Source organism: Polyodon spathula, chromosome 7, assembly GCF_017654505.1.
Source record: "Polyodon spathula isolate WHYD16114869_AA chromosome 7, ASM1765450v1, whole genome shotgun sequence".
NCBI lineage: Eukaryota > Metazoa > Chordata > Actinopteri > Acipenseriformes > Polyodontidae > Polyodon > Polyodon spathula.
Genome location: NC_054540.1, coordinates 54200405 through 54210967, shown reverse-complemented (window position 1 = coordinate 54210967; position 10563 = coordinate 54200405).

Sequence of the window (10563 nt, the reverse complement as noted above, 5' to 3'; positions counted from 1 at the left end):
CATCTTTCATGAAGATCATTGTTTCAGTGGTCTGTGATTCTCCCTTTGAGGAGCACGAGCATGAGCAATTACTTGGATTTCTTAAATCGGAATCGAGTTAGCGAGACACTTTTAGCCTGTTTTTGCCGTTGAGGAAGGAAGATAGCCTGACTTCAATTATCAGGTTAATCGAATCTGGCTAACCTCGCCTGAATTAGTTAAACCAGCTACGAGGAACAGGGCCCTGGTCTTGTGTTTGCAAAGTTCCTTATCTTGCTTGACTTTCAGAAAGTCTTTATAATGTCTCCCTATACATTATTATTATTATTATTATTATTATTATTATTATTATTATTATTATTATTATTATTATTATTATTATTATCACTAAAGCTACTTTCACACTAAATATCATGGTGTCACTGAATAAAAAGTCACCTCCTCTTTAAAAATATGCAGGAGATTTTATTGGATAGTGTCCATCATCTCACCCACACAGGTGTAAAATTGCATCAAACAACAGGTGTTTACTAATTAATAAATGCCAAATTACTACTGTAGGGTGGCCCTTCTACCCCAGAATAGATCATTCTTCCCTCTTTATATATATGAAAAAATATTTAAATCAAATGTTAGGTGAGATGTCTGTCTGGCTTGTTTATCTATTGGGGGATATCAATTCTCTTAGAGGTCTGAGTGAGGTAATACAAACAACAAACACCCAGCCTCCAGTTCTGCATTTCTGCATTTGTCTCAAAAGAATAAATAGAATAGGAAACTGCTGATCTGATTATAAAGATGTAGCGCATCGTAGATGTAAATGATCTAGCTGCAGTCAGGGCATGTGGCCCACCGAAGTGATAAGATACCAGGAAGAAGGAAGAAACAATTTGATTTATCCTGTTCAAGAGCGTTATCCTAAATTCTGACTTTTAAAAGCAGCATTTTGTCAAAAAAAGAAAAGGAGGACATGTGATAAAACTGCTAATGCTAATAAGAGGTGAGCAAATGGGTTTTAAAACCCTGTTTGGCACTCCTTTAAGGGAGAACATTAATAAGTGGGCAACGTGACCTTTCTCAAATGTCAAGGGTACACCTTTCAACATAAACATTATCAAAGACTCCAGTAAGGGATATACCTAAAGGGGACAATTTGTCATTCACTCCACTTAATATCAGGGCTGGAGCAAAGGCCCCAAAGCTCTAAATGTCAGATTTCAATTTTTCTCACCCCCTGATGGATGGGCCAATCGGCCTACTGAGCTTCAAACCTAGTTTCTGCTCAACAAAAAGACCTCAACTGTAACTTTGACAGATTCTTCAGTCTTCAGACTGAAGCGGTGCCTGACCAGGCTAGTTGCTTGGTAGCAATTCGTGACAGATGCATCACCAGAGTTGCATGTTGGACTCTGTTGTTGGTGGAACTTAACAAAAATCCACTCTGATGCACGTTCAGCCTGTGTCAAGCAGGTGTAGGAATTGTCAAAATAAAACATTCAAACAAAACCACGTGAGTGTATGAAACTGAGCATTTACTGCACAAGTCTACTGTTTGCTCCAAACCCTTAAAAGGTGTATAATTTGGCAGCGGGAACAAAAACAGATTCTATTGGTCAGCCATAATATGCGGCAAAAGACCTTTGTGATGGGATTCATTTATATATATCAGCCTGGTCCTTGATGGGTTAATTAATTTTTGTCATTAATTTATACAAATATGGGCTCTTCTAAACACTGTGACATTTGTACACCGGTCCTTGAACAGAGACAGAAACTTGTAATAGGATTGTTGGTAATGTATGTAAATGTATATATGTATATATTTTTTTAATTGTCTGCTTAGAGACAATAGGGATCTGTAGTTTCTTATTTATGTCTTGTTTAATTAGGGGCACATCTTGCTTCACTGGCGTAATTGGGCACTTTCCTTAACCAGACATTTTGTTTAAAATCAAGTTCCACTTAAAAGGCTTTTCTTTTACCCTGCAACAAACCAACCTGGGGACTTGCCAGTACATTTTTCCAGTGACTGTACCTTTCACTTTACAAAGAAAGGGGACTGAATCCCAGCTTTGGTGATTGGTATGATCTGTGCTGACCTGCTTGCAGCTGTAACTCAGCTCTGATACGACCATGTGATTTGGACTGGATAACTACACACACTCTTGATTGGTGGAGAAAAGTTAAATAGTTTAGCCACTGCCTTCTTGCAGTCATAGATAGTTTTGAAAGTCATTTACAAACTTAAAACACAAGCAGAAAGAAAGCAAATGACATGCATCCCAACTTTTGGATGCCCATGTGCAGAGCAAAGCTCTGCCCTTTTTAAATTGGCAGAGATGGGGTTAATTTCCCCTACCTGCCTGGGTTTATTATGTTCAGGTGGTTGGGGTTGATTAGGTTAATTAACAATCAATCAGCTCCCAGCCACATGACATAAAAGTAGGCCTCTGCTTCTCATTTAGGGAGAGGGAGTTGAGGAAGCAGGCTGGTGTTTGTGATTTTTGATAAACCCAGTGAAGGCATTGCCCAGCCTGGAAACCTTATTTTTGTAAGTTTTGTTTTGTTATCCTTCTCTTTGTGTTTAAATATACTTTTATTATAAATAAACACAAAAATAAAGTGCACAAGGGCAAAATAAAGATATTTAAACACAAATAGAAAGATAACAAAACTTACAAAAATAAGGTTTCCAGGCTGGGCAACGCCTTCAATGGATTTAACAAAATTCAAAAATCACAAAACAAACACCAACCTGCTTCCTCAACTCCCTCTCCCTAAATGAGAAGCAGAGGCCTCCTTTTATGTCAGGTGGCTGGGCGCTGATTGATCGTTAATTAACCTAATCAACCCCAGCCACCTGAACATAAGAAACCCAGGCAGATAAGGGAAATTAACCCCATCCCTGCCAATTTATAAAGGGCAGGGCTTTGCTCTGCCACAGCCCATATGAAAAATCACAGCAAGAGTGAAGGTGTGCAGCATATCCGGTTGCAGTTGCAAATATTTACCATGCTTGCTTGTCTCGTTAGAGATATCTGCATGTTCTGTTTCCTGTGCCACTGAGCTCTCACATTGAGTGCAAAACAACCTTGCAGGGCGAAAGAAAGGTGTCAGCGACACAATAGGCTGTTATACAATATGGGAATCAGACAGTACTTTCACATCTCGAATCTACATTGGCTCTGAAACAGAGTTCAAACCGAGTTGTTTAACACCCCTCTCTCACTTTCGTCTGGTTTCAGTCAGGGGTACTGATTATGCTCATATTTAGAGGCAAACTCTCCATCGCACTATCTTGAGAAGCAAGTGGCTCTTACTGTACTCATGACAGTGAGCATGCATACATACGTTTAAACAGAATGAAACTACAAGGTCCATACCAAATTACATTTTGATGTGAATTGAAGATAATTGTTGGACACTGCAGTTTCAGATCGCCAATAAAATTGCCATATTGCAGTATTTTTTTTCCTAATTGAATTCACTTTCACAGTGATTAAATGGCTACCATTTTTCATACGAACACTCTCACGAGGTAACATAATTACCAATAAATACCAGCATCCTCATATTTCCAGCGCTGTCAACTTTGCAACTGTTTAAGCTCTACATTCTCCTTTCTCAGCTCCCCAGTGCTGTTGCCATACTCTCCCACCCCCCTCACTGCCATAATAATCACTCAACTACATAAGATTCTCGGCCCCTGAAAAATAAGGAAAGTAAAAATATCCACTAGCACCTGACCTTTCAAAGCAAAACCTAGAACTTCAGAAAATATATATAATATATATATTATATATATAATATATATATATATATATATATATACACACACACACACACACACACATACACTGTAACAAGCAACTGAGGAGAAAAGAGAAATAGAGAAATTATGTCTTTAATTATAATTTTATGTCTGGTCTGCAGCAAAAATAATGTCCACTATAGGTTTTGGCCCTGATTACACATAAATATTGTTAATAATTATGATAATGTGACTGCTCCAATAAGAAGCTACCAGACCCCTGTATGTGTGCTTCAATATATTGTGAAAGAAATCAATATTAATAGCGTGATCAATACTGCATTCATTTTGTACTCCTTTAAAAAGGCATGTAGAAAAAATGACCTTCAGTTACGATTATTACAGTGCTGCCTTGTTGCCATTTCGAATCTAACCTTTTAAAGGGGCATTAATGATCTTTTTTTCTCTTTCAATATGATGTTATTGCTTATTTCAGTAATGTGGGCTGTAAAACATGTATGGCAAAATCAATGGATCGCAAGATCAGCAGTAATTTTAAACAGATACATACCACACACACTTGAGTAGACTAGCAGAAGCACCTGGGAATTGGTTTTCATAAAAAAAAAAAAAAAATTAAAAAGTAATGAAATAAACAAATAAGTTCTGCCTTTTAATTCTATGCATGTGAACATATGATAATAATACATACTTACATATACAAAATTACCATACAATGTTGAGTTTGTCTTTTTCCACTAGATTGTGTCTTAAGCTTGTTACAGATTTCTCTTGGGGCTGTGATAAGTTCATGCAATTACAAGAGCAAATCTGAAAAGCAATATTAATTTGGTTCACAGCAATGCACTTTCCAATGCTTTATAGATATAGCCCAGTAAGGTCCTTTTCTGGCTGGCCACAGCAAGGCTAATGTGAAGGCATGGCTTCTGACTTCCATCTAGCTGGCCTTCATTTGATATTGTTGAGGGGTTTGGGATTCAAGAAGCACAACTGGCGCTTCGCAGGGAATTCTTACATACAGGATTGCTTGCCCTGCAGCGTGCCTGACCATAGCTACAGTTTCATTGCCTCACCTTTCTTGATCACTGCATTCTCAAACACCAGGTTTAGATTATTCTCAGCAGCACACAGAACAATAGAAACGGGAGTTGCATGTCAAGTGTACCAACACACAGTAACCAAGTAGCAAAGGAGTGTCTACCCCCATCACTGTCTGTCTAGCCGATATAAATGTGTATACAACCTGTGTACCTAAATACTGAGAACAGACGCACTGTAGTACTTGTCCGGTTTCAAAGCGATTGTACCAATCATACAATTAGATCAAGGGCTGGAAATAATGCTGCAAAAGCAGGCAGGCAGGCTGGGGGAAATTTTGAGCACCTATTGCTTTCTTCACCTCGGGGTACAATTGCACTGAATTACGTTACTGTGCAGCATAAATGACCTGTGAACTGATTTAGAGTGTGATGCACTGTAAAATGAAAAGGAGGAAGCACAATCGCACTGAGGAGACCAGACAGACTTTTGACTACAGAACATGGAATGCCTGCTGGCCTGTTTAAAAGACTAGAATCTCCATTCTAGAATTCTTGATACTGAATGTCAGGGAACAATGGAGAGATTGACCTTTGACAGCCCTTGTGTCCTATTTAATTTATAATTAGTCATAAACTTTTTCAAGATTTGAAAATATTAATATTTTAGGAGGAAGAAAATACAAGAAAATGCTACAAAAATGAAGAGGGGCTTTGAGGGATAAATGCATTTAATAGAGAAACTGGATTAAACTCCTTATAACAAATAAAGTAAACCCTGCTGTCCATAAGGCTGCAGTTCAATGTCATTTAAACCACAAGAGCTCTGTCACCAAACCCCCTTATTATGTACCCCTTATAGCAAATTAAAATTGCTAAAAATTTTGAACAAGCACTGCTCCACTCCCGGCTCCATCAATGTGTTGCCTAGACTACCAGGACAATATGGTGCGATCGCTAGTTCAGCATTCTTTATGGTTGGGTATTTCTGTTTCAAGTTGGTCAGAGCTGGTTGTGTAGTCATACTGGTCATACTGGTTCAAGAGATTTCTGTTTTTTGACACTTAGATGACTTTTGTGTACAGTGCATTGGCCTTTAATCTGAAGTCAATGTAGCTGCTAGCTTGGTTTTTATAAAGCAGCTAAGATAGCCTTTCATAACAGAGGAAAGATTAGGTGTGTATTATAAGACACATGTTTTAAAAGTGGTACTGCCCTAGAAAATACAGAGGACACAGTCTTTTACCGGGCAGACACAGAAAAATGGACTGTTCTTTCAGAAACAGGTCAGTTGACAAATATATGTGACATCCTAAAAACTATGTACCGACTCAATGGCCCAAATGAACAACAGGACAAAAAAAAAGTCTCTGTAAGCTGCCAGCCTTGAATTTTTTAACATTCGAGTGGCATTCTTTTATTTTGTTGTAGCTGAAATTTCCATCTTCTGAGAGGAGCCGGTAAAACCCATTACCTCGGTAACACTTGAGCACCAAGCGAGAGAGGATGGGAGTCTTTCGGAGAAGATGAGATTGGATTAGAATTAGTTTGGAACCTGTTTAAAAAAAAAAAAAAAATCAATTTGCCTCAAGTGGAAGAAACTGTTCCAGCAGAGTTCTCAGGCCTTGTAAGAGAGTAGGAGTAATTTTCACAGCAAACAAAAAAATGAATTTAGCAAAGGTAATCTGTGGCCTCCTGGGATAGCGCTAACTGTGTGCTAACAGGTCGATTTACCTAATTGCCATTCCAGGCTATTTTTTGCTGAAAAGTTAATCTGGAATTGTTTTTTTTGCAAAGTACATATTAAGGGTGCGCATCATGACCTTCAGCATTAAGGGAAACATTGAAGTTCTCTTTAAAAATTATAGCTCAATTAAATAATGTAAACCTGCTGTGCAAACATTGTCAGTTTGGTTACTCCAATGTGCAGGTGACTTAACCCCTCTTAATCCTGTAGCTTGCTGATTTTTGCTACAACCGTATTCTATTGTCAAAGTAAAACTCCCATTATAACCAGATCTAAACAATAAAACCTTAAAGAGGATGTGATTTTAGCCACAACAATCAATTCTAATATATAGTCAGCTCATGTTTCTAAATATACAAAGAAAAAAAACATAATTATTCTTCGTTTAATGACGAATTACTTATGAGTGAAGTACATAAACAGTTTCATTATTATAGGAGGCTGTGTGGTTAAAGAAATGGGTTTGTAATCAACAGGTCCCTGGTTCAAATCCCAGCTCAGCCGCTGACTCATTGTGTGATCCTGAGTAAGTCACTTAACCTCCTTGTGTTCCTTCTTTTGGAAATGTTGTTGTAAGTGACTCTGCAGCTGATGCATAGTTCACAGACCCTAGTCTCGAATCACTATGAAAGGCGCTATTTAAAAATAAAGATTATATATATATATATATATATATATATAGTGCAAATAGTGAAGCTACACAGCTTTCACTATAGCTGTCTGCGCCTGACATATCACATTCATCTGCGACAGGAGTATGAACCAGCATTTAAAACCTTTAATAAGCATTCCAACCCACAACACCTCCTGTTAATGAAGCAGCCGTTGTCAGACTATCACAGTAATGACTGTTTATTGCTTCCAGCCTTTTCTCTTCTTCTCTGCAGCTTTGGGGAGCAATTAGAGCAACTTCATCATATTTATTTACTATGTGCCTTTGATGCCATTCTCTTGTACCTGCAGCAGCTCCCCCCCCCCCCCCCCCCCCCAAATACACAGATACTTATATCAGTCAAGCTGACAGGCTCATCTTCTGGGTGGGGGTCTTCTTTGTGTATATGAGATGAAGACTTCAGTCTGCTGGAGGCTTTCTCCCAGCGTCGATGAGGTAAAGCTCCCAGTGGCTGAGGCAGCCATTCTGAGGATATTGTATTGACTGGAGTGACCCTGTCGGTATTGTGGTGGATCAGAGATGGATTAACTTTCTACTGTTATTTCTTTTTTTAAAGCACTTTTTTCTTACCTTTTCTTTCTCAGTCAAGTCCCTTTTCTACACAGTGTGCTAGCTTGAGCGATACTTACAGGAAGTGATGTGGAACATGTTCCCTCACTCTAACTTGCACTTACACCGATAACAGTTGCCAACACGCTTTGTTGCCAAGGGAGCAGTTACTAGAGCTGGTAAACGTCAACATTTCAAAATGTACTGAGGCATGGGAACACAAGCCAAGAAGCAATTCCTCAATGTAAGCTGCTGATTGTTCTATAATCTTTACCAGTAATTGCTAAAAAATATTCAAACAATCAAAAACATGCTTCCCATGAATCTTTGTGGTTCTTTGTTACCAGTGAGCACTAGTTTGAGACATGCACAGCAATAGAGCAGTAAGGTACAGTATTACCCAGAAAGATTTATCACATTATATTTGCACAGTCAACTTGTTCCTCGCACTGCTTATACTGTACAATGCATTTACTGTGCTTTTACAGTGGTTAATAATCTTTTGTGGCGTGTGTGTGTGTGTGTGTCTGTCTGTCTGTCTACTTGGCCGTGCTTTCACGGTACTTTACTGAATGTATAATCTTGTGTTTTTAAAATCATCTAGAAATTACAAATTCCAATTGCAGAAATAATGTTTTTTCTCAATAAGAGCATTTATAGATAATTATGGACAGCGACCATTTATTTATTTATTTATTTTGCCACATTCGGAGAGAGAGAACTGTGGCTGACTGTACAAGGAAAAAAAAGCAGTTCAAAGAATCCAAACAATTCCAGCAAGATTATAACATTTGCATGGCTATGAGCTCCGGTATATATAGGACTGAAGCTGTGGAAGGGAAATACGCTATGTTGCAAATGAAATCCCGCACCTAAAAAAGCACAGGATCTCAATAATGCTGTAGAAATAATTACACCATCAGGTTTGGTTTCCAGATGTTTGTTATACAGCCTATCACAGCAGGGGCTTCTCCTGAGAAGCGACAAAGCATGCAGTGTTTTTGAATTGGTCTTTCATTCTCAAAGGCAATAAAACATATACGATTTGGTTTCATGATGTGATGCCCTGCAGATCGAGTAGAGGGGGTGTTTAAGAGAACTCAGAGAGCCCCCAGCACTTCGCTCCTTTCCTCCTGGATCCTATAGAATTATTACTTTATTCTGGACTTCCTTTCGGCAGACCCTGGTTACCATAGAAACAGGGGCTTCCCTCCAGCTGCCCATAGAAAGTGGAGGGTAAAAAAACACCCCAAAAAACATACCATACTGTTAAATAAAATTTCCCTTTGATTCGTCTTTTTTTTCTTACTCATAAATATGTTATTGGTTTCTTTCCAAAAAAAGGTGACAGAGCAAGATAGGCAAACAACCTTAAAAAAGCAATTTCTCAGTTTTATTGATGACAGCAACTGTACACACATGCATATATTAACAGAGAGATACATTGAAAAAAAAAGGTCCTGGACATTTAATTTTTTCCCTAATGTATTCCAATTTCCATTCTTCCTTTTTGATATTCCAGACCATCTGAATACCAGGCTATTAGAATGTTTTGTATTTTTCATCACACCCCTTCATGTAATCCAGAAAAAAAAAAAACTAATATGATTGTTTTCTTGGCCCCTATGGGAAGTGCAACCTGTGGCCTTATAATGCTTGTTTTTTGCAGTAAATATCTATACATGAATGTGTGTGTGTGTGAAAAGCCATCCTAATCCAAGATGAACCCCCTGAACCCTGTACTTCTAGGGACCCACATGGTAAACCACTATAATTACACTGCTGTGAACTACAGGTTTAATTTTCATAAAGGATTATTGGCATTGAATATTTTGCCATCAGCCCAGAACTACAAAGATGCAGATAAAGCAAATAGATCACATTCCCTTTCCAATCTAACGTGGTAATGGGGTCATCCAATTTATCAAAATGCACTAATGACGATTTTGGAGTAAATAGCTTTGAGCCCTTTGGGTGTTTAAAACTGAGAGGTAGAAATGAATCAATTGACCTCCTTCTGTCCTCACAGTGTAAAGCCAATTAGTCCACCACTAGAAAAAAAAGGTGTTGCAGCTTAGCTTTGCTAGCCTCTGTGATATCATTATATAAAACAATAGATACATTCAGTGCAAAAATATGGATAAATACAGTATGGTGAAACATTTGCATGTAAAGTGTCAGGATTAAATCTCAATTACATTGAATGGGATTTTGCTAATTTAGAGTAATTAATGAGGACATCGCCTGTTATAATAAGTGGTTAGGAGTGTTTGTTACATTTTCAAACACCAAACTGACCTTAAGATACAGCTCGACACCTCATTAGCATGCAGAATGTGGCATTCTCAAAATTCCAATGTGATATTTAAACAGGCATGTTCCCTGTACTAATTAGCATAGGAGAAAATGACCTTTTATTTATTGAGGGGTTCTGAAATGACATTTGAAGCCCAAGCGTTTGAACTGTGTTTGAACATAAACTGAAGAAAGTAGATAAACCTCTTCAGGTTTTATGTTTGGCGGTTGGGTGTTATAGAGCTGTGAGACATGTTGGGGGGGGGGGGGGGGGGGGGGGGGGGGGGGGGGGGTGGGGGGGGGGGTCCAGTAGACAGAGGCCTCAAAGTTTTCCTTTATTCACTTCAATACTCTACTGATTGGAAGGTGTAGCCCGCTTTTCATCGCTGAAATTATTTAAACACGTCATAGCTGAATCACAGGAAGGTATTATACATAGTATAAGGATTTGATAGATTTTACTAAAACAAGTTGTAGAATTATCCGATTATGCACAAAATGCAAAACCAGT